General features: G+C 44.3%; 1 long non-coding RNA gene and 4 other non-coding genes across 7 annotated transcripts; 3 read left to right on the top strand and 2 right to left on the bottom strand.

Moving 5' to 3' along the window:
• Positions 1-1731: 1731 nt before the first annotated feature.
• On the bottom strand, positions 1732-1804 carry TRNAA-UGC. Its single transcript has one exon. It is a non-coding gene; the product is annotated as a tRNA-Ala (tRNA).
• Positions 1805-4376: 2572 nt separating this feature from the next.
• Positions 4377-4449, top strand: TRNAA-AGC. Its single transcript has one exon. It is a non-coding gene; the product is annotated as a tRNA-Ala (tRNA).
• Positions 4450-7361: 2912 nt separating this feature from the next.
• On the top strand, positions 7362-7434 carry TRNAA-AGC. Its single transcript has one exon. It is a non-coding gene; the product is annotated as a tRNA-Ala (tRNA).
• A 9600-nt stretch (positions 7435-17034) lies between these two features.
• Positions 17035-20257, top strand: LOC120318849. Of its 3 annotated transcripts, XR_005559611.1 has the most exons (4): positions 17035-17548; positions 17624-17792; positions 17886-18119; positions 19379-20257. It is a non-coding gene; the product is annotated as an uncharacterized LOC120318849 (long non-coding RNA). The 3 variants fall into 3 exon arrangements; XR_005559610.1 differs by lacking the exon at positions 19379-20257 and having other exon boundaries at positions 17644-17792; positions 17886-18753; XR_005559609.1 differs by lacking the exon at positions 19379-20257 and having other exon boundaries at positions 17886-18753.
• On the bottom strand, positions 19554-19626 carry TRNAA-AGC. The gene has a single exon. It is a non-coding gene; the product is annotated as a tRNA-Ala (tRNA).
• Positions 20258-24959: the final 4702 nt, after the last annotated feature.

Genomic DNA, 24959 nt, shown 5'->3' with positions numbered 1-24959 from the left:
TGAGCAGACAAAATTAGATGCCAGCTGGTCAGATCCACTAGAAGGGACTAAGACACAACTGAACTCAGTTATGTGGCAGACATTTTGGTCTATCCTGAGGAAGTGGAGAAGGTCCTCACAGCTGTGAGTTTGGCCATCTGAGTTCTGGAGCATGCCAAACATGTTGGATGATGATCTACAATGCTTATGCCCTATTGGACACCTTCCCCTTGAGTTCTGGCAGGCCCCACCCTCTTAACTCCCAAAGAATGGGAGACCTAGAAAGAACGGTTGCTAAAATTGAGCATGTCTAGTTTAATGAAGAGAAGGACTAGGGGTGACATGACAGCAATGTTCCAATATCTCAGGGGCTGCCACAAAGAAGAGGGAGTCAAGCTATTTTCCAAAGCGCCTGAAGGCAGGAAAAGAAGCAATGGATGGAAACTAATCAATGAGAGAAGCAACCTAGAACTGAAGAGAAACTTCCTGACAGTTAGAACAATTAATCAGTGTAATGACATGCCTTCAGAAGTTGTGAATGCTCCAACACTGGAAATTTTTAAGAAGAGATTGGACAACCATTTGTCTGAAATGGTATAGGGTTTCTTGCCTGAGCAGGGGGTTGGACTAGAAGACCTCCAAAGTCCCTTCCAACTCTATTATTTTGTAAATTTTGAAAAAACTGTATAGATGAATGGATGTTGTTGGTGGACTGGGGTCTTGGTTTTTCTTTATTGTTTGTTACATTACTTTCAATGTTTTTATCACTGTTGTTAGCTATCCAGAGTTGTGTGGCAGAAGATGATTTTATATATCCTTTAAATCAGTGCTTCTCAACGTTTGTGTGACGGCGACCCCCGTCACACAAATATTCTGCGCATGTGCCGGGCCGCGCGCATGGGGGCGCCCCCATGCGCGATGCGCATGCGCGAGCCCCCCATGCTCGGCATGCGTGCATGGCGCTCCCCATGCGCGATGCGCATGCCCGGCGCCCCCATGCGCGGCGCGTGTGCACAGTGCTGCCCCCATGCACGGCACGCATGCGTGGCGCCGCCCCCATGCGCGGCGTGCGTGCACGGCACCGTGAAAAATGGCGGATCGCCGCCTTTGGCGACCCCCGAAAAATGGGCGATCGACCCCAAATGGGGTCGCGACCCATAGGTTGAGAACCGCTGCTTTAAATAAAGAAATAGTGCTCTAATAGCATGGCAAAAAAGGATAAAGGGTGGTTGTAAAATGTAGGCATCAAGCCCACTGCCTCTTGTGTGTTAAGCAAACACTTTTCCATTTGAGCTAGTTTCAGAGCATCCTAGTAGTACGGCTCTACCATTTCTCAAGAAACACCCACACAGAAGATCATATGCAGAATCACAGGGGTGGAATGGGGTGGGAAAGCATAATAAAATCAACCAAAAGCCGGTGTAGAAAAGGTGGGCATTGATTCCCATCACCTCTTGTAAGCGAAGCAAAACTTGTATATTGCCACTAAATCCAAGTCCAGGAAAATGTGCAAAAATTGCCTACATGAGGATCTTTTGTATGGAAGCCAAAATTGAATGCAGACTAACTGGAGAATGCAGGCATCGATCCTGCTACCTCTTGCATGCTAAGCAAGCACTCTACTATTTGAGCTAATTCCCCAACTGCCTTGTCAAGCTTCTTCTACTACATTACAAGAATTCAGGACAAGGTATAGAAACTGAGTAGATGAAAATGGTCTAATACTTTGGAAAAATAAATAAAAAAATGATCTGGAGAATGTGGGCATTGATCCCACCACCTCTTGCATGCAAAGCAAGCGCTCTACCATATGAGCTAATTCCCCAGCTCCAGCCAGCCTTGATTCACCAAACTGCAAGAATTCAGGACAAGAAGTACAAACTGAGGAGATGAAATTAGATGCCAACTAATAAGTCTGCTAGAAATGACCAAGACATATCTGAGCTCCATCACTCGGGAAGAGCTTGAGCAGGTGGATCCAGAGAAAGTGGACAAGTTCCTCACAGCTGTGAATTAAAGCACCTGAGTTCTGGATCTGTGCCAGACTGCTGAGTTGTCAGCATGGATGCCTGCGAGGGTGAAACCTCTCTCACCAAACTGGCAGCGGGTGTGAAGGGGGACGGAATTGAATTAGCCTATCTCCTTTTAGGTTTCTGGGGCTGAACAACCTTTTATGGCCCTTTGGAGAAAGGTTGAGCTGAGTCTAATCTTGGGGTAAGGGGTGGGAAGCGTTACTACTTGGCTGCAGCTGCTTTTCCCAAGCTCAGACAGCAACCCCTTCTGTCTTCCTCCCACTTTGCACATGTTGCATTATTGTTATGCCAGCTGCTTTGGCTTCCAGATTTTCTCCAGTACAATTCAAGGTGCTCCTTATCATGTTCAAAGTCCTATCTAGCACAGGGCCAGGTTATTTGACAGACTGCCTCTCTCTGGTGTATCTGCCCATTCTCTAGTTTGGATGGAGTAGGCACCTCCCAGATCGCTTCCTTTAAGTTTTGCTTTCTATCCTAGTATCTTGGAGAAAAGCCAGTTCTGGAAGGATGGGGAAGGATGATAAAATGATAAAGCCAAACCAAAAGCCTATCTAGAAAAGGTGGGCATTGATCCCACCATCTCTTGCAAGCAAAGCTAGACTTCTGCATTGCCACTAATTTCCAGTCCAGAAAAATATGCAAAACTTGCCAGCATGAGGATCTTCTCTATGGAAGCCAAAACTGAACAGAAGCTGACTGGAGAATGTAGACATCAATCCTGCTGCCTCTTGCATGCTAAGCAAGCACTGTACCAGCTGAGCTAATTCCCCAACTGCCTGTAACTGCAAACTGGTGGCAGATGGGTGGGGGGAATGAATGAGGTTTCTGAGGCTGTAAAACTTTATGGGCTTTTGTGGAATAGGATGGGTTGTGCCTAGCCCAGGGGTCCCCAACCCCCAGGCTATGGCCCACTACCAGGCGCCAGCCTATTCGGAATCGGGCTGGTGCATAGCTCCACTTGCGCGGGTGGTGCCCCAAAGGCTTCTCTCTTGCACAAGTGGAGCTCCATGCATGTGCGTGTGTACCAGCCCATCCAGTGCTGGGATTCAGCCGGTTCGCACCAGTTTGGCAGAACCGGTAGCTAATTTTTTGTTACCCAGGCCCAGAATGGACTTCCATAAGTGGCATCCACACAGAGAACCTGTTGTTCACATATCTGAATCCCACCACTGGGCCCATCACTCACAGCCCACTTCTCCTCCCTCCCAGCTGGGCCACCAAACTGCCTGCTCCCGATGCTCCAAAATTGGAGAGTTGGGGGCAGAGGTTGAGTGGGACAAGTCAGCTTTGCTGATTCACTGAGGCTGCTGCACAGGACACCTGATCCACGTTTGAAACATTGGGGAGCCTCGATGAGTCTGAAGGAGTATGAGACCATACCCCCAATGGCTTCTATTCTCCGTGCCAAAAGCTTTTGCAAAGGGACGAAAGGCTTTGGGAGAGCGATTTCATGCTGCTTCAGGCCTTCCATCCCTTTGAAAAAGCTTTTGGCATGGAGAAGCCTGAAGGACTGTGAAATTGCCCCACAAAGTCTTCTCTTCTCTCATGCATGAATGGAGCTGACACCCAGAGTCATGTGGCAGAGGATGGATGATCCTATAAATCCTTTAAATTAAAAAAATACATAAAATGGTCTAATAAAATGGGTAAAACAGGGTAAAGGTAGATTTGGGCTTCAAACCTACTACGTCTTGTATGTTAAGCAATCATTCTTCCATTTGAGTAATTGCATAGCATCCTAGCATTGCTGCTCCACCATTTCTTAAGAAACACCCACACAGAAAATCGTATGCAGAATCAGAGGGGTGGAGTGGGGTGGATTTTGGGGCAGGATGATAAAATCAATCAAAAGCCTGTCTAGAAAAGGTGGGCATCGATCCCACCGTCTCTTGCAAGCAAAGCAAGACTTTTGCATTGCCACTAATTCCTAGTCCAGGAAAATATGCAAAAATTGCCTGCATGAAGATTTTCTGTATGGAAGCCAAAAGTAAATAGAGACTGGAGAATGCAGGCTTCGATCCCACTACCTTTTGCATGCTAGGCAAGCGCTCTGCTATTTGAGCTAAATCCCCACTGGTCTTTAACTTAGCAGAATCACCACCCTTTTTTGTGAACTGAAAGGATTTATCCAGACACTGGAAGATGAGAGGTCCTTGATGGTATATATGTAGATGTTGTCTATGTGTACAGTATGTGCCCATAGATGGCTGTTTTGTCAGAGTGCCAGGCTTCCAGGAATTCTCTAGCATGTTTGGATTTGACTTTTTCTCTGATGGGGATGATAATATTATAATTTCATTTCCTCAGCTCTTGAATGTTATCTTAAATCCTTGCAGTTTGGTGGGCAAAGGTTGCCTGATGTCTGGGGAATTAGCTCAAATGGTAGAGCGCTTGCTTAGCATGCAAGAGGGAGCAGGATCGATGCCTGCATTCTCCAATCGGTCTCTATTCACTTTTGGCTTTCATACAGGCAAATTGTGCATGTGATCCTACATTTTATTATCCTAAATACTATCCTAAATTTCTACACTGTTGCAAAGCAGCCCAAGCAGACAGTTGGAATTAGTGACAATACTAAACTCTTTCTTTGCTTCAGTAGACTGTAGAATCGGTGCCTGTCTTCCCCAGATACAATTTTGCTTGATTTTAACCATCCATACCGAAGATGCACCCTAGCCAGGCCCCTGTGATTCTGCATGTTGGGTTCTATGTGGCTCTTTTTAGAGAAATGATGGAGCAGGATGTGCTAGGATGTGGCGCAATCAGCTGAAATGATCGAGTGCTTGCTTTGCATGCAAGAGATAACAGGATCAGTGCCTGCATTCTCTGAGACAAACATGTAGCTCATTTTGCCAGTTTATTGGATCACTTTTATCTCTTGAGTTTCTGCATCTTGTCCTGAGTTCTTGCACTTTGGTGCCTGAAACCTACCTGGAGCTTGGAATTAGCTCATATGATAGAGCACTGACTTTGCATGCAAGAGGTGGTGGGATCGATGCCCATATTCTCCAGCCAACTCTCTGCTCATTTTTTCCTATCCATACACTAATTCAACCTAATTGAATCCATTTGTACACATTAGTTTGTATCTGTCTTTTATTTATTTATTTATTTTTAAAATTTATAAACCGCCCCACTCCCGTAGGACTCTGGGCGGCTAACAATAAAAACAACATAAAATATGACAAACAAAACAGTACAATTACAGTCATCCAGGGGTCAGGTTTTATAAACCCCAGGCCTGCCGGAAAAGCCAGGTCTTAAGCAGCTTACGGAAAACCAACAGGGTGGGAGTGGTCCTAATCTCTGGGGGGAGCTGGTTCCAAGACGTGGGCGCCATCACAGAGAAAGCCCTCCCACGCGGCCCCACCAAATGGCACTGCTTGGCCGACGGGACCTGAAGGAGGCCCAGCCTGTGGGATCTAACCGGCCGAAGGGAACTGTGAGGTAGTAGGCAGTCTCGCAAATAGCCTGGCCCTGAGCCATATAGGGCTTTAAAGGTAATAACCAACACCTTGAATTGGACCCGGAGACCAATAGGCAACCAGTGCAGCTCACGGAGGATAGGTGTACCTTTTGTATGTTGCAGGAACTACCTCTGAGAAGCAACTGGGGAATCCTTCACCCTGTGAGAGCAAGCAACTAGAACCACTCATGACTCATGAAACCAGTAGCTTTATTGTCTAACACTTATGTTACACTAATTTCACCAGACTTCTTGACTTGTCCTGGGAACAACCAGATAAGGGCTTCATGGATGGATTTAGGGGCAAGTCAAACTTATGCCAGTTGAGCTGTGCAACAACTCCAAGCTAGGCCCTCATTTGACCCCTCCTTCCAGCCTAGCTGGCATCTCCACAACAAATTTTCAGTCTTTCTCTACAACAGGCATGTCAAACTTGCAACGTCAGATGACTTCGCACGCCGTATCAGAGCTTTTTCACCATTGATTGGACCAGTGATAGGCTGAGACTGAGGGAGGTGAGCCATAGCTGCAGCAAGTTGGCCAGGAGGATAGGGAGCAGCTGCTTCCTATTAGCAATGAGGAGTAAGTAGAATCCATGCCTCCTCCTGATCCAAGGACATGTAGAGCAGAGAGGAGACAGCCACAATGCTGGTCAGCTAGGATGAGGCAACCTTGTCTCTCATGAAGGGCTGCACTAGCATTGCCTACTTAATACCACCCTGGGTACTTGAGTGCTGCTGAAGCAACATGCCCAGTTCTGTGCCTTGTATACTCATGTTGTATATCCTGACCCATTTGACTTGTGGACTGCTTTTCTGGACTTGGTTTACACAGTGACTCTTTCCATGCTGATCTCAGAATCCAGACCTGTGCAAGAGGGGTGCTTTCTGATAACCTGTTTTGGGGGGTTGAATAAACACCTCTGGATCTCTTGCCATACATGTGCATGTGTGTGTGTATGTGTGTGTGTGTGTGGGGAACGGACCAGTACAGCCCTTGTTTCAGGACATTTAGAGAAGTGGATTGGCACTGGGATTGTCACTTCCATGCAAGTGGTTGAATAGAAAGAGGAGGAGGAGGAGGAGGAGGAGAAGGAGGAGAAGGAGGAAGTCTCTTGTTAGTCAACATGAGTTTTCAATTGTTAGCCCATTCTTCCATACTGTCTATAATTTCTATTATCTCTATCATCTCTATCATCTATTGTCACATTTCCAGACAAACCAATCCAAGATCAATAAACTTGGTTGCTACTGTCATGTCCTCTCTGTGACAAGATTCCAAGGAACAAATGTGTGTTGTGTTGTGCTGTGCTGTGCTGGTTACATTGAGAGAAATACCAGTTTGGTCAACAACCATGATCGCTGAATTGCATGGCTGAAAAACAAAAGGTTATATAGTATTTACAATATTGGAAAGAAATATCAATGAGACACAATCAACTTTGAAGTGCCTCCACTTTTTTATAAAGTAATAGTTCTTATATCACCATGCACTGTGTAGGATTTGGCTCACTTCAGCTGAGTTTTACCTGGAAACTGAGGAAGAGATTTCCTTTTTGTAGCTGGAAGCAGCATCTGAGCAGGATTCTGACCATATCTGGTAGGTTTATGGAGAAGCTCTTTTGCTTTGTATGTTACCTCGGAAATGTATCATCTAACCCTTTCTTAACCATGGTTTAATGATTATCCCCTAGTGATTGGATGCCCACATCCCACTTTGCCAGATCAACCAGAGGTGGAGGGATTCTCTTACTGCTAATCCAGGTGTCCCTCTGAAGCTCCATATGTATTGATTCAAGGAGCACCAACCTTCTGTCAATTTCTGTACGTTATCTTGGCTTCTTTCTTTCCTGGGAAATTGTGCAAGAGTGCTATCAGATAGCTGGGGAATTAGCTCAAATGGTAGAGCGCTTGCTTAGCATGCAAGAGGTAGCAGGATCGATGCCTGCATTCTCCAGCCATTCTCCTTTATTTTGCTCCCTCCGTAGAAAGTCCTTCATCCAGTTTCTTCATCTCCTGCAAGGTTCTTTCAGTGTGATGGTCCTTAGCTGCTGAGAAGCTCAGCCTAATGCTGCAAGCTTTAGCTTGAAGAGATGATGGATCCTTTTTCTGTAAGCTGTGCTTTATGGAATAGCTCCCTCTGGAGACCAAAATTGTCCAAACGCTGCTTGTTTTTTGAATATGACTCAAAAACAAAATCACTTTCGGATGAAAGTTCATTTGTTCTATAGAAAGGCTGGTTTTGTGGTTGTATTTTTGAACAGAACAGACTCAGGAGTGTCAAGAGTGTGCTATGCTTCAAAAGCACAGAAGAGGTGGCGCAGCAGTTAGAGTGTAGTACTGCAGGCCACTTTAGCTGACTGTGTTCAGCAGGTCAGCGGTTCAAATCTCACCGACTCAAGGTTGACTCAGCCTTCCATCCTTCCGAGGTAGGTAAAATGAGGACCCAGATTGTTGGGGGCAATGTAAATATATATATACATTGCTTACTGGTGTACACCTCTTAGAGAGTGCTTGCACTTAAAGCGGTATATAAGTCTCATAAATAAATAAATAAATATTTGAAGAAACTAATCCCTCTCAGCCCCTCTCCACTTTCCCAAAATTTTCTCAGCTATAGATGTCTCTGCAACAGTTTTATGTAGCAGTTCTTCTCACTCTCTTCTTAGCTTCTCAGTCGCTCTTCCTGGACAGGGTCTCCTCCACCTGACACATTTGAACCCTGCACCTTTTCCTCTTAGTTCTTCAAGCTTCCTTCCTTGCCCATCTAAATCACTGGACAATTTCCTTCCTTCCAGCTTCTTGTTTTTCCTTCTTACAAATATTCTTTTACAGAGAAAGATTTGTTGATGCTCTCTAACGCTCATCAGCAGCAACATACAAATGCACCAATAAAATAGTGCAGTCATCAGAATAAGGAAATACATCACAAGAGTCATAAAGCAAGGATGCCATTATACTATAATCATGTAAATATCAGCACAAGGACCAGGCTCAATCTGACTTTGGATGCATTAGGTCAGTGTTTCTCAACCTTGACAATTTTAAGGCATGTGGACTTCAACTCCCAGAATTCCACAGCCAGCATTGCTGGCTGTGGAATTCTGGGAGTTGAAGTCCACATGCCTTAAAATTGTCAAGGTTGAGAAACACTGCATTAGGTGAAGACCTGGCTATCTGGGGAAGGCTCTGATGCTGGAAATGGTGGTGCAAGGTTTTTCAGCTCAGAATCCAAATAAGTTCCCAAGAGACTCTGAACACAAAGCTACTGCAAAGAAACAGCTTTATTCCTTGATCAAAGGCAAGGCTGGGTGCTTCTAATCTCAAATGCAGAAAGACAAAGGAGAAAAGAGAGGCAGACACTAAAAAAGTTTTTTTTTCTTTTTATAGCTAAGGCACTTTCGCAGGCTAAAAGATTCCCTTTTCGCCCTGAATATGTATTTTCTTTACCAGGTTAGGTCAGTTACAGCTTGTTCCAGAAGCCGTGCTTTGAATACACAATTGCTGGCACACAGCCTGAGAACTTTCTCCTTGAGCAGATACATTTTCAAGCAGAAGAACGATACATTGCAAGCTAGAGCAAACACACTGAAAGTTAAGCTTTTTCTTTCTCAGCACAATTTTTACTAAGTTATCTCTGAGCAAAGTACAGAGTGCAAAGAAGAAAGAATGAACAATGGCTGGGTTATACATAAATGATTATATTTTGATCCCTTCAGTGGAATGGAAGAGAAGAGAAGGATGGCCAGCAGCAAGTGGACGGACTCTGTTACTGTGGTGATGGAGGAAGCCTTGGAAGAGATAAAAGACCAAGTAAGGGGCAGATGATCACAGAGAATGTCTTCCTATGTGGCCACTAAGAGTCAACACTGACTTGATGGCATTTAATTGATCAATAATATTCAGAAAGCCACTCTGGGAATATTTTGGGTGAACAGATTCTGTCTGGAATGAGTTATCCCTAATTAACCAGGCTCCAATACAAATAGGCTTCAATTGAACCACACATAAGAATCTCAGGGTCAACCCCAAGTTCCCTTTGAAACTTGATCAGGTCCATCAAGTTCCTGGAGTTAGCTCTTCAAACAGGTTTTTTTCTTTCTTTGGCAGGGAATTGCCACCAAAACCTCCATCTTTTATTTTATTTATTTATTTATTTTATTTTATTTTTAAAATTTATAAGCCGCCCCACTCCCGAAGGACTCTGGGCGGCTAACAATAAAAAACACATAAAACATAACACAACAACAATACAAAAACAATCATCCAGGGGTAAGGTTTTATAAACCCCAGGCCTGCCGGAAAAGCCAGGTCTTAAGTAGCTTACGGAAGACCAACAGGGTGGAGCGGTCCTAGTCTCCCGGGGGGAGCTGATTCCAAAGCGTGGGCGCCATCACAGAGAAGGCCCTCCTCCGCGGCCCCGCCGAATGGCACTGCTTGGCCGACGGGGCCCGAAGGAGGCCCAGCCTGTGGGATCTAACCGGACGTAGGGAACTATGAGGTAGTAGGCGGTCTCGCAAATAGCCTGGCCCTGAGCCATATAGGGCTTTAAAGGTAATGACCAACACCTTGAATTGGACCCGGAGACCAATAAGCAACCAGTGCAGCTCACGGAGGATAGGTGTAACGTGGGTGTATTGAGGAGCACCCACTATCACTCGCGCGGCTGCATTCTGGACCAACTGTAGTCTCCGAATACTTTTCAAGGGTAGCCCCATCTAGAGCGCGTTGCAGTAGTCCAAACGTGAGGTGACAGGGGCATGAGTGACTGTAAGGAGAGCCTCCCGGTCCAGGTAGAGTCGCAACTGGTGCAACAGGCGAACTTAATAGTTAATAGGGAGTGATATGTCCAGGTAAAGGGCTGATAGTAATATCCCCCAGCTCCAGATCACGTATAACCTTTGAAGCTACAATAAAAAAATTAGCTCAGAAACTTGTCTCCTAAAAACATTAGGACTTCAATATTCCCCCCCCCCCATATCTGCTTAAAGAGGCATGAGGGAGCTACAAGAACAATCTATGTATCTTCTCTAGAATGATTGCTCAGGTTTTTTTGTTTTGTATTCAGATCTGTTGTTCTAATCACATCTGAAACAACAGGCAAGATGAAAAGGTAACTGAAATACACATCAAATTTATTTGGAGATGTGCTCTGAGTGTGCAAGTTACAAGAAGAATATAAACAGTGCAGATATTTTTTTTAAATCATTGCACCAAATCACTAATATGAGCTAAGCAGAGGAATTACTTTGTGCAATGAGCCATTATAAAAAGCCTTTTAAATATGTATTATACAACATGTAGGCTGCAACCCTATGCAGATATCTTCAGGAATAAGTTTCATTAAATCAAGGAGGAGCAGTATATGGTCCCTCCAGATGTTGTTGGATGTCAAATCCCCACATCCCTCACCACTGGCTGTGCTTGCTCAGGATGTTTGGAATTGGCATTCAATAAAATCTGGAAAGAGCTCCCATTGCTACTCTCTAGATTAGAAGAGCAGCAAGATACAGATTAGAGACTAATGCTGTAGATATTAGATGGTCTTGACAAGTTCTTCAGATGACCAAAGAAATTTCTGGGGAATCCCAGAGAACATCAGCCACAATACTTAACAGCTTTCTTTAATTCCAGTTTTGAGGAAAAGATGGTATTTCTCCATTACATTTGTCAGTGGTGCAACAACTTGAAACACGAACATATGGATCTGCCTTCGTTGTTCTATTGCAAAACCAGTTTCCAAAGCTGCTATAGATACAGGTATACCTTACAAAGTAGAGGTCACCATCTGCAAGGGGAAATATAAAAATATGTGAAATGTGTAGCTTCAAAAAAAATGGCAAGAAAATAGGGAACGCTGTCTATCTGATGTAACTGATCAACTTCTCTCGGCACTGGCTGTGCTGCTTGGAGCCAATGGGTATGACTGATCCAGTGTCTTTATCCACTGGTTTGTAAGCTTGATATAAGTGATGGAGTAGAACAGGGGTCTTCAAACTTGGCCCCTTTATGACTTGTGGACTTCAACCCCCAGAATTCCTCAGCCAGGCATGCTGGCTGAAGAATTCTGGGAGTTGAAGTCCACAAGTCATAAAAGGACCAAGTTTGAAGATCCCTGGAGTAGAGTGATCTAGTTGACTGTTGACATAATGTTGGGGATATGAGCTATATCTTGACAAAGCCCCCCCCCAGCAGGTTTCCTTTGGAAGCAGCTGCCTTCTTCTTGAAGCTTGCATTGTACAAAAGTGTCTTATTATGTCCCATATGTCCCACATCAGTTTTCTATGGGGATCAACATAACACAAAACTCACTGTTGATATGTTAGTAGGGCATAAGATAAGCTCCATCTAATGTAAATTGGGAGTTCTGTCAATGTGTATTCAAGCTCCCTCCTATTCGAGTTTGCACCCTTCTCCATTCTATCTTCTTTCCAGCCAAAGATAGACAGAGGACAGAGGAAAGAGAGAGAATGTGTGTCTATCTTTGTGTGTATGTGTGTGAGTGTTAAGCATTACATAGGCAAATGGATCTGCAGAAGGAAACCAACTTTTCACACAGAAGGTAATGCCCAGGGTCTACATAGGAATGGGGATCATGGCTTTAAGCAGGCTTAAACAGCTAATTGTAGCTTGGCAGTTCATTGGCAGAATCCTCACCAAGTCATTATAGATTGGACAGCAAAGTTTGTACTGAAAAGAGAGCAAAAAGCACTATGAAACAATTAAAGATGACTATAGGCTGCATTTGCAACAGGCTTGCACATGAGTTGGAAGAGATGTTGTGAAGACACATCTCTTAAAAAGAATTGATGAGACATCTTCAGGACATTGTAAGTGATACCAGGGGGTGATCCCTGAATCTTACTCTGGGAACACCAGTTACTTTATTTATTGGTTGATCAAATTTATATAGCTGCCCATCTTATGTGTGTGACTCTGGAAGGCTTGCCATAAAACACAGTAAAAACACACTTTAAATAACCATTAAAATATAAATATACATAACACCGTGGGAGAGTGTTTTGAAAACTTGCATGCAATGAAATCACCTCGTGCCTCTCTGTTACTTATTACTGTCCCTGCAATCTCTTTGGCTGAGTAACTCTTGCCAAGTGAGAACGCTACCTTGAAAGGTTTCCAGGCCCTCCAATGAACCTGCTTTAGAGCAAACACCAAGGTTTGTTGGCTGCTTTCCTCTGTGGGAGGGGCTGCCTTTTCAGTGTGGCAGGAGGGGATCAGGGAAGATAGATGGATGAAGCCTGTTGGGTGAAGGTGATGGACTAGGAACTAGGAGATCATGAATTGCAGTTCTACTTTGGACATGAAGGCTGGCTGGATGACAGATGATCTGTCCCCCTCTCAAGTCACCATTGGGTTGTTGTTGTGGGAAAGTGAAAGGTAGGAACATTACACACATCCTCTTGAGTTGTACAAAAGAAATGTGGGATTGAAATCTAATAACACACATGTGAAGACATACACCCAATGACGTGGTTTCAAATGCAACTCAGTGTGGGAGCCAGTTTGAAGGTGATGAACCAGAAACCAGGAGAATGTGAGTCTAGTTCTTCCTTAATCATGGAAGCTGGCTGGTGTCTTTGAGACAATTACTCTTTCTCAGGTCATCCCCACTTGGGGTGTACACTGCCTTGAGTTGTACAAAATAAAAGCAGGATCTCACAGTAACAATGGTCCCCTGTCTACATGAAAGGAAAAGGAAAGGAAAAAGAAAAAAAGGCCAAAGCATAAAATGCTGTCCATGAGAATGTTTGGACTATACCAGAAAATAAACAACCAGCTCTCCAAATCCCATTTTAGATCAGTGTGGTTCTTACCATGGGAGTTCAGTAGCTACATTTTGCTGCTAAGATTTCAATTCCCATCCTTGTTTTTCCCATCCTTGTTTTTTAAAAAGACTTTCAGTGGGTCAGTGCCAAACGTTCTCTAAGATCTGTGTAATTTTAACATTTGCCCCACACATCCCACCAACTGCATGCCATGCCAATCATAACAATAATGCCCATCTTTTTTCTATCCAAGGGGTCAGTAACCTCCAGATCTTTTGGACTACAGTTCTCATAGTCTTTGGCCACTTGTCCACACTGGCTGCTGATTAAGAAGAAATCAGTCTGCTGACATCTGCTTTAGCCCAGGTCTGCATCATTTTTAACCTCTGCCTTCAACAAGAAGGGCACATTTGTGTGCAGATGGTAATAGAACTAACTGCATGACTTGTGTGCCACCTAGAAGAGGGGATCACAGGTCTGTGAGTTGGACAAGATGAATGTAGACAACATTGAACAGGATGAAGCAAAGAATAACAACTACTCTGTGATGTGTGGAATCACATGATCGTCAAATGCTCCATTCGGAAAACCATCTGTTAGCCTAGACAAACTTAAAAAGAACCATTCTTAAAATATCAAAACCACCATTCAAGATCCTCGCCTGTGCTAAACTGTATTCACATCACTATATCTGGCTGGCTTTCTTTCTTTTATTGCATGTTTTCATCCTTGGATCTTACCCATATAACTTGCATATGTATAACATTGTCCAGAGTAAGTCTTACAAGTCTCTTCTTTGTCATAGCAACCTTTGTCATTTCCAGAGTCACAGACTTTACAGATGATACCTTGGGCTGACAGAGAAGAGGAGACCGTTAAAGGGACAAATAAACAAACCAACAAACAAAAAACCCCAGCAAACAAAGGTGAGGAGCATCTGAAGTGGTTCTGCTCAAGTTGGAATGAGAAGCAACAATTGTCTGCTAATAGAGGAAGTTTTGATAAGCTGATGCATTTTGCAAGAAATCTCTTTCTCTGCCTGATTTGAGACCATTTTTGCTTCCCATCAATGCTGCATATCTAAAAGATGCCCATAACCCTATTTAGATGTTTTTCAAGGAGGCAGAGATTTGCCACAGAGAGAGAGTGGGGGGGGGGGGAGTTTGACTGTACAGCAACATTTTCCTACTGCAAATTTAGACACAATTTTGTGCCCCTAACTTAAATAAAAACCCTAAATTAGAAAATGTATATAAAATATAACAGCCAGCCAAATCCAATGACAATTTTCAAGAAGGAACAAGTGCAAAGTATTACTGGAAAATCCAAATTGTTCAGGCAAAAAATAGACAGTGATAAGATAGATCTTACTTATCTTTTTAACAGCACCGCAAGCAGTTGGAAACCAATCACAATAACAATAACAGAGTTGGAAGGGACCTTTGAGGTTTTCTAGTCCAACCCCTGATCAGACAGGAAACCCTATACCATTTCAGACAAATGGTTATTCAGTCTCTTCTTAAAAACTTCCAGTGTTGGAACATTCACAGCTTCTGGAGGCAGGTTGTTCCACTGATTAATTGTTCTAACTCTCAGGAAATTTCTCCTTAGTTCTAGGTTGCTTCTCTCTTTGGTTATTTTCCATCGGTTGTTTCTTGTCCTGCCTTCAGGTGCTTTGGAGAATAGCTTGACTCCCTCTTCTTTATGGCAGCCCCTGAGATATTGGAACACTCCTATCATGTCCCCCCTCATCCTTCTCTTCATTAAACTAGACATACCCAATTCCAGCAACCATTTTTTATAAGTTTTAGCTTCTAGTCTCCTAATCATCTTTGTTGCTCTTCTCTGTCAATCACAATTAAGATGACTGTGCATGTAGGGAAGATTAAATCTCTACCTTCTACAGATTGTTTTGGGAAATTCAGTTTTCCTCTTACAAAGATTATTTGTAATTACAATGAAGATAACTGATTTCTGCTCTAGAGCCCCTTTAAAATAGTTAATGAAGCTTTTAAATGGCATTAAGAGCAGAAATCAATTTTAGTAAGGAAATAGATGGAAAACGTGGGAAACCTTAAGCCTTTTATTGTACTCCACTTGGTCCTGCAGTCAACAAAAATCAGAAAGGGAGCTGCCATTTTTGTATTTAATACTCATTCTCGATCCTCAAAAACTGAAGCAATTGCACAATTCAAATCATCATTAACCCCAGTTAAATGATTTGGCTGGGCAGCAGGTCAAGAAAAGCTGAAGCTTCCAACTGCTTAATAAAAACAAGTCTCTTTGGAGCAATAAACATGTTGCACAGGGCAAGTGTAGATGGACCACGGTCTACTTCATTCTATGGGAAATGCAAGCTATGAATGAGGTGTCCCAGGGGAAGGAACATCTTGAACAGGATTGGAAAACAATAAATCCTGAGATGTTTTGAATCTACCTAGAAAAAACAGGTAGACAGAGTAGACAGCCTAAGTCAGTGGTCCCCAATCCCTGACTTGTGGACCAGCACTAGGCCGCAATATATCAGAAATCTGGCCATGCAAACAAGCAAAGCCCCATCTGCAGGATGCAGAGTGCAGGCAGCATGCAAAACCAGACCCCCTCCAGTCCACAGAAAAACCTCTCTCCATGTCCCTGGTACCCAAAAGATTGGGGACCGTTGGCTTAAATCATTTCTCCCTTTCATGTATAGATAAATTCTGGGAAAACATCTGAATAACAACAACAACAACAACAACAACAACAACAACAACAACAACAACAATAAAGTTGGAAGGGACCTTGGAGGTCATTGAGTCCAACCCCCTGCTCAGGCAGGAAATCCTACACCATTTCTGACAGATGGCTGTCCAGTCTCTTCTTAAAAACTTCCAGTGTTGGAGCATTCACTGCTTCTGGAGGCAGGTTGTTCCACTGGTTAATTGTTCTAACTGTGGCAACCTCTGAGATATTGGAAGACTGCTATCATGTCCTCCCTCATCCTTCTCTTCATTAAACTAGACATACCCAATTCCAGCAACCATTCCTCATATGTTTTAGCTTTCAGCCCCCTAATCATCTTTGTTGCTCTTCTCTGTACTCTTTCTAGAGTCTCAACATCTTTTTTACATCGTGGTGACCAAAACTGGATGCAGTATTCCAAGTGTAGCCTTACCAAGACATTGTAAAGTGGTATTAATACTTCACGTGATCTTGATTCTATCCCTCTGTTAATGCAGCCTAGTACTGTGTTGGCTTTTTTGGCAGCTGCAGCACACTGCTGGCTCATATTTAAGTGATTGTCCACTAGGACTCCAAGATCCCTCTCACAGTTACTACTATTGAGCAAGGTACCCCCTATACTATACCTGTACATTTGGTTTTTCTTGCCTAAATGTAGAACCTTACTTTTTTCACCATTGAATTTCATTTCATATGGATGAGAATTCCTAGAATATCTCTGTGTGCTCTGCAGAACTAGGCACACCACCTAATCTCATCCATGGTGAGTTTTTCAGGTTCCTGCCTATCAGCACCATTTTGAATCTTACCAACCGGCCATTTTATTTACTGAATCCCTTCTTTTTCTATCCTTCCATCCATTCCCTGATGCTATTAGAATACAGAAGGCCTTCCCAAAGCTAGGTGCTCAGTCAACATGCTCCTACAAGAGTTTTTCATATCCTCTGGCTTGTGATTCAAACTGTCTGTCTATAAAGTCATGAAAATACCTACCAGTACTGCAGAGGAGCAGGGCAGGGAACCCGAGTAGAAAAATCACATTCATCCTGTTTTAGGATCTGAAGCGGAAATGTCCTGAGCCAATATTAACAAGCAAAAAAGTGAATAAAGAACAGAATTCCAAGCTGGGATTGGGTTTCTAGTGTGCGTTCACCAAACTTTCAAGATCAGCCAATAAGGCATGGGGAAAAGATTCTTGCGTATGTTTTCTTTTGGGAATAGAGGCTGATACTGCAGCCAAACAAAGTCCCAGGGGTTGGCAAACAAATCAATAACTCTGTACACAGTGGCCTTCATGTCACTGGGTTCACCCCGAAAAATGTTTTGTTAGTGGTACATTTGCCTGTGATTCTGTAAAGAAAAAAAAAACATGATTATTCACCCTTCCAATTAAATAACAGGAAAGAAAGTCCTGCCCAGAAGACGAATCCAAATGAAAACATATCCAAGGTTTGGCTGTCCACCCTCTGCTTGAAGGCATAAGGAAGGAAGCTCAACCTCATTCTGCATCAGCGGGTTTCACTCTCAAAAGAGCTTCTCAGAGAGACTTTCAGAAGTTTGAAGGTCAGTGTTATATTATCGCTCTTATTCTTCTTCTCAAAATTATAAATTCCCAAGTTCTTCCATCTTTCCTCATAGAATTTGGTTTTTGATCCCAGGTGATCCCCACTGTTGTTTGAAACTTCTCATGATGCTGCCTAAAATGTTGTGTGCCTTTCTTACAACCGCCTCACACTGCTGAATCCTATTCTGCTCGCAATTAGTGACTGTTCGAGACATTTTTACCCAAGTACTGCTACTAATCCAGGTTTGAGAATGTATTCGAATTTGCATTTCTCTAGCAGTGATCCTGCAAAGTAGAGCTTGCTACAAAGTTTGCTTTCTCCCACTGTTTCCACAGGAAAAGGAGAAGATCTGCTTTGGAAATTCCCTCACATTATAACAGGGGTGGAAAGCTTCCACACTTAAGCTATTCCACCATCCCCGCTCTGCTGTCTTACTTTAAACAAAGAGGATTCCAGAGGCCTTTATGGAATGAGAAAGGGAAAAAAAAAAAAAAAACTGGGAACCAGGCCTCTTGTCAGTCAACAGGAGTTGATTGGAGTTCATCACCAGCCTATCAAGTACTTAGAAGGTGAGGGCAGGCAGTACAAGCAAACAACAGCTAATGACTTAAAAGCTAGTGATCAACACACCCCAATCAACATCTAAAAAGCCCCTTACAATGGGCACTGTAAATACCACACACAGAACAGCACACACTCTGCTAGAAAGAAGTTCCCTGAAGTTGGGCTGGGAAGTCAAAACCTGTAGTCCTGGTGAAAAGACCCAGATTGGCTCCTACAACATTATCCTGGGACAGGTATATTTGCCTTCATTCGAGAAAGGAAAAAGTCCCACAACAGAGAAAAGGGGATGCCAGAACAAAAATGATTTCTATAAATATTCTCTCTAGTAAGCTAATACAGCATCCTGAAACAGATTTCATCATGTAAGGTTGCACTTTTTTTGTTGCCTAAAGTTTTCTGGAGGGACAGGTATTTTGAAAAATAAATGAAAAAAAAAAAACAAGAACATGACATTAAGAAGAGCACAGCAGCAAAAAGCAATGTCAAGTTAGCAGCAATATTGAACAATACAAAGATAGAAAAGCATTTTAAAAAATCTCAGTCTTTCCTAGGAAAGAGAAAAAAAAACTTTTCATCTTGCACAAAAGATCAAAAGGTGATTCTGTCTAGTGAGCACACTGCATGAGCTAGGCAGTGTTTCTCAACCTTGACAATTTTAAGGCATGTGGACTTCAACTCCCAGAATTCCACAGCCAGCAATGCTGGCTGTGGAATTCTGGGAGTTGAAGTCCACATGCCTTAAAATTGTCAAGGTTGAGAAACACTGAGCTAGAGCCATCACCAAATAAGTCCTCCCACTTTTATCTAGTCTCTTCATTAAATAAGGGTGCAGGTAGGGGATTCCAGTATAATCTTAGAGTCTGACGTGGTAGAGAAAACATCTACAGGTTTTAAAACAGAAAGCAAAGCAGCAACTCTTTTAACAGAGGTAAAAGAGAATGTTGCAATCATTAGTTTGATCATTCACTTTCTGCTTAATGTTCCACCTCTCCCTTGTCAATGGCAAACACTGAAATGCCCAGTAAAGCAAATGGGGGTATCCTTTCCAGGATGTGTAGAACTGTCATCCATCTCTGTGACTCCAGGTTATAGGATTCAGAAGTCTGCCTTACAAACTCTTGTTCCAAAATGAAAGGAGCCTGGGTTTGCTGTGTCTGATAAGCACTGCTCGCACAGTGTTGGTTCCTGCCCACACAGCAAGCAGTAACAACAAACATTTCTTTACTGCTTTCCCTTTATCTATTTCTCTCCTTTACACACACAGCTACACTAAAGCTTGTATTGAAAAAGATCCCATCATCTCTTCAAGCTAAGTGGTCACCCAGACTTAGGACACATTTTTCAGCAACTTAGAAGCACCACATGGACAAAACCTTGCAGGAGATGAAGAAACTGGATGAAGGACTTTCTATGGAGGGAGCAAAATAAAGGAGAATGGCTGGAGAATGCAGGCATCGATCCTGCTACCTCTTGCATGCTAAGCAAGCGCTCTACCATTTGAGCTAATTCCCCAGCTGTCTGACAGCATTCTTGCACAATTTCCCAAGAAAGAAAGAAACCAAGATAACATACAGAAACTAGCAGGGGAAGATTGGTGTGTCATACAGAGAGTGCAATCTAACCTACCTACATCAAAGGAAACCCCTAAGTCAATACATCTAGATCATGGGTGTTAAACTCCATCGTGATGTATTGTAACATATCATGCTTTTTGCCTTTGTGGAACCAGGGTGAGCATGGCCTGTGCATGACGCATCCAACCCGCAGGCAGCCAGTTTGACACCCCTGATTTAGATCTTTAGAGGGATGCCTGAATTAGCACTAAGAGGCATCCCACCACCTCAGGTGGATTTGGTTAAGTCATGATCCAGTCAGTTGGGGAAATCATTAAACCATAGTCAGCCAATCAAGGGTTAGCTGACACATTTTCACCTCCAAAGCAAGAGAGCTTCTCTAGCAACCTAACAAATATGGTCAAAATCCTGCTGCTTCCAGTTATGAAAAGAAAATCTCTTGCTCATATCCCAAGTGAAACTTCAGGCAGGTCAAACCAACACAGTTCTAGGCTGCATTTAACAGAGGGATAGAATCAAGATCACGTGAAGTGTTAATACCACTTTATAACGCCTTGGTAAGACCACACTTCGAATACTGCATCCAATTTTGGTTACCATGATATAAAAAAGATGTTGAGATTCTAGAAAGAGTGCAGAGAAGAGCAACAAAGATGATTAGGGGAGTGGAGGCTAAAACATACAGTATAAAGAATGGTTGCTGGAATTGGGTATGTCTAGTTTAATGAAGAGAAGGACTAGGGGAGACATGATAGCAGTGTTCCAATATCTCAGGGGCTGCCACAAAGAAGAGGGAGTCAAGCTATTCTCCAAAGCACCTGAAGGCAGGACAAGAAGCAACGGATGGAAACTAATCAAGGAGAGAAGCAACCTAGAACTAAGGAGAAGTCCTGACAGTTAGAATAATTAATCAGTGGAAAAACCTGCCTCCAGAAGTTGTGAATGCTCCAACACTGGACGTTTTTAAGAAGAGACTGAACAATCACTTGTATGAAATGGTATAGGTTCTCTTGCCTGAGCAGGGAGTTGAAGACCTCCAAGGTCCCTTCCAATTCTATTATTATTGTTGTTGTTGTTATTATTATCACGGTGATCTAAGAACTATTGTTTTACAAACTGATGGTGGCACTTCAGCATTTGATTATGTCCTCTTCGCATAATCTTGTATTGTTGTCCTCTTGCATTGCTCCACAATACAGCACAACACACATTTGGTTCTTAAAACCTTGTCAAAGAGATGATTGATTGAAAGATAGACAGACAGACAGACAGCAGACAGACAGACAGAGAGGCAGGCAGGCAGGCAGGCAGGCAGACAGACAGACAGACAGACAGACATCAGAGATTATAGATAGGTTGGAAAATGTCAGAGATAAAATTTAAAGCAGGCATGTCAAACTGCCGGCCTGCAGGCTGGATGCGTCATGCTGAAACTGCGCCCACCCTGTTATGTCCCGAGCCTTTGCAAACGGCTTGGGCGTTTGCAGGCAGTCCCGGGCAGGTGCAAAGCTGCCCGGGACCAGACAGGCTGTCGCCAGCGCCGTGCGCATGCGCGGGTGCTGGCGCGGGAAAAGTAACCCATTTACCCGGGAGTTGCCTATATAAGAGGCTGTGAGGCGTTGGGCTGAGCTGAAGCCATCTTCCTGTAAGCTGAACGCTGAATAAAAGAACTTGAGAACTCCAGCTGCTTCTCGTGTCTGTTTTCCCGCCAAGGACGCAACACTGGCGACGAGGATGGGATGCCTTGCACTACCTGGAAAGGAAAACGTAGAAGGTAAGCTTACCCAAGGAGTCCTGAAGCGGTTCGAAGAGAGGAACAGGAGTCTGATACTCTCGGCAGCATGCCCGCCACAATTCGCCAGTGCGACATTTCGGGGGTAAGGCTGGTCTGATAGAACCTGTCTCCTGAAGCATCCGAAACGATTCGCAGCACGCAGACAAAATCGGAAGGCTTTCGGAATTCGACGTTTTCTAACATCCAGAGCGGGTGGGAGTCCCAACGTATCCAGAATGGGAGAACTACTTCAAGGAAACCAAGTGAGGGAAGACAAGTTGAAGTCTTAAAAATAACCCAAGCGGCCACCCTGCTTTGCGTTTGCGGCCAAGACGCCTTCAAAATCGCAGAAAACCTTGCAGCACCTGTCCCAGTAGAGTCTGTAAGCTACGCAGACTTGAAGAAGCTGCTGAAGGAGCATTTCCATCCCAAGGTGTCCGTTATCTCATGGCGCCACACCTTCGAACAAAGGGATCAACGGTCCGGTGAGTCAGTCAAGGAATACATCGCCGCGTTACGAAGGCCGCCAAGCCCTGCGAGTTCAAGGACCTCGAAGAACGACTGAGGGACCGATTCATGTGCGGTTTAAGGCATCGCTAGCTACAACAGAGACTTTTCGCAAAGGAAGAATTATCCTTCCAAGACGACTTAAGGAAGTCACCGCAGAAGAAGCAGCAGGCGGCGCCGTCAAAAACATGCGGAGCCGATCAGAAACAGTGCAGAGGGTGCGTCCGTGCCCACCAGGAAGACGTCCAAACGAAATCACCACCGAGGAGGATCCGGGACGAGAAGTCGACCCGTTACACCCAGCGAGGGAGAGAGAACCAAGAAGGGAAGCTCTTCGGCTCCGCTCAAGTGCATCGTCTGTGGAGGTCGCCACAGGAGAACCGACTGCAAGTTCCGCTCCGCTACCTGCCGGGCATGCGGTAAACAAGGGCACATTGCAGCTGTGTGCCTGGGCCGACGAAAGGCACAACCCCAAGAAGAACGCCTGAAGGGTACCAGATTACCCAGCCAGAATAGGGTAGGTTTTTGCGCTTCGCGAAGAAGCATCTGTAGAACAGGCACACACAAGCCCATGAAGAAAAAGCTGTCACTCAACGTGAAGCTACAGGAGTCAATTATCTATGCGAACACTAGACACAGGGTCTGCCCTGTCCATCATTTCATTGCATACATTTAGGAAGGATTTGTTTCAAGGAAGTGGGTCTAAGGCCAGTAAGGCCGTCTGAGATTGTATTAAACAGATTTCAGAACTCAAGAGTGTGTGTTAAGGGGGAGGCCACCCTGAACGTACAGTATAAGAATTTTGAAGGTCCACTAGACTATTAGTAGTAGGGGGTGAACGAACGAGTCTCATAGGACTCGATTGGTTTGAGGCCTTGGGGATACACGTCACGGGGCTCAACAGCCTACAAACACTCGACCTACAGGAAGTCTGCAAAGAATTTGCAGATGTTTTCAGCCCCCAGCTGGGCACATTCAAAGGACCACCTGTGTCCTTAAAGCTAGACCCCACTGTCACTCCCATTAGGATTAAAGCACGAAGGGTCCCTTTTGCTTTCAAAAGTAAGATTGACACTGAATTAGACAAACTAATCCAAAAGGGACATCCTGAACCTGTTGATTCCAGCCCGTGGAGACCCCATTTTCACGCCTCACTAAAAGGCAAATGGGGACATTCGCATTTGTGCTGATTACAAATGCACACTCAATAAGGCATTGCAGCAACATGCCTATCCTGTTCCTGTGGTCAGTCTCATCCTGGCCTCTCTCAAGGGGGGGCGTGTTTTTGCAAAGCTTGACCTAGCTCAAGCATATCAACAGCTGCCTGTTGATGATGATGCTGCCATAGCTCAGACCATTGTGACACACAGGGGAGCCTTTAAGGTAAAAAGGCTACAGTTTGGAGTGAATGTCGCTCCTGGGATTTTCCAAAGCGTTATGGAAAACACACTACGAGGTATACCAGGGGTCTGCCCCTACTTTGACGATGTCTTGATTGCAGGAGACTCCACACACATTCTAGCTGAAAGGATTAGGGCTGTCCTGTTAAGATTCAGGAAATCAGGCCTCAAGCTCAGAAAAGACAAATGCCAGATTGGGGTGCCTTCTACTGAATTTCTGGGATTCAAAATTGATGCTGATGGGATTCATCCTGCTGAATCCAAACTAACTGCTATTTTAGATGCACCCAGGCCAAAGTCTAAGGCCGAACTTCAGGCCTTCCTAGGCCTCCTGAATTTCTACAAATCTTTTCTTCCACATAAAGCTAGTGTAGCTGAGCCTCTTCACAGGCTACTAGACAAACAGGCTGTGTGGCTGTGGTCACAAGCGCATGAGGCTTGCTTTAAAGAAGTCAAGGCCTTGCTCACTTCTAACAGTGTTATTGCACATTTCAACGAGTCTCTCCCTGTGTGCATCGCTTGTGATGCGTCCCCCTACGGGGTTGGAGCTGTCCTGAGTCACCTCAGGTCTGATGGAACTAAGGTTCCTATTGCATACTACTCCAGAACACTGTCTTCTGCCGAGCGCAACTACGCTCAGATAGACAGGGAGGCTCTGGCTGTTGTTGCTGGAATTAAAAAATTCCACGATTTTCTATATGGCAGGCATTTCACGGTCTTACTGTATCCAAGATAGCCTATCTGGGGGACTGTTTACCACACGTAAGCAGACTCCCCACATCATTTCCCCTAGAATGCTTAGGTGGTCTATTTTCTTGTCTGCATATGATTTTTCATTACTCCACAAGCATGGGAAAGAAATGGGCCATGCTGATGGCCTCAGTAGGTTGCCTCTGCCAGTAGTAGAAGCTGACCCCGCGCCAGCTGTCAACATTCTATCAATCCAAGCCTTGCCCGAGCTCCCTCTTAGTGCTCGGGATGTTACCGCTGAAACGGGTACAGATTCACCACACTTTCAAGTGTCAGCTCCTGGGTCCTGTCCGGGTGGCCCTGAGCACCTTGCACCTAAGTCCTGAGTTTCAGAGTTTCTGGTTCAATATAGAGACAACGAACTGTCCTTTCCTCAGGGTTGTCTGCTTTGGGGAAACAGAGTTGGTCATTCCACCACCTCAAGAGGAATAGGGTCTTAGAAATCCCTCCACGAGGGTCATCCTGGCATTGTTCGTAATGAAGGCTCTTGCACGCAGCCACTTATGGTGGCCTGGTTTAGATAAAAATATTGAGGCTAAGGTGCATGCAGGCCACCTGTGCCAACGATCTCGCCCAGAGATGCCCCAAGCTCCCGTGCACAGATGGGAGGAAACACAGTCCCCATGGTCTAGGGTGCACATTGACTACGCTGGACCCTTTCAGGGCCAGTTCTTCTTGGTCCTTGTTGACAGCCATTCCAAATGGCTTGAGGTTGTACCTGTCTCATCCACCACCACTGCAAAGACTATTCAGGTACTGAGGGGGATTTTTGCTGCACACAGGCTTCCAGATGTCATTGTGTCTGACAACGGCCCTCAATTCACTTCCTCCGAATTCCAA

Source organism: Crotalus tigris, unplaced genomic scaffold (assembly GCF_016545835.1).
Source record: "Crotalus tigris isolate CLP2741 ecotype Arizona unplaced genomic scaffold, ASM1654583v1 scf7180000020497.760770, whole genome shotgun sequence".
NCBI lineage: Eukaryota > Metazoa > Chordata > Lepidosauria > Squamata > Viperidae > Crotalus > Crotalus tigris.
Note: the sequence above shows the minus strand (reverse complement) of the source record. Positions and strands in the feature narration are given on the sequence as shown.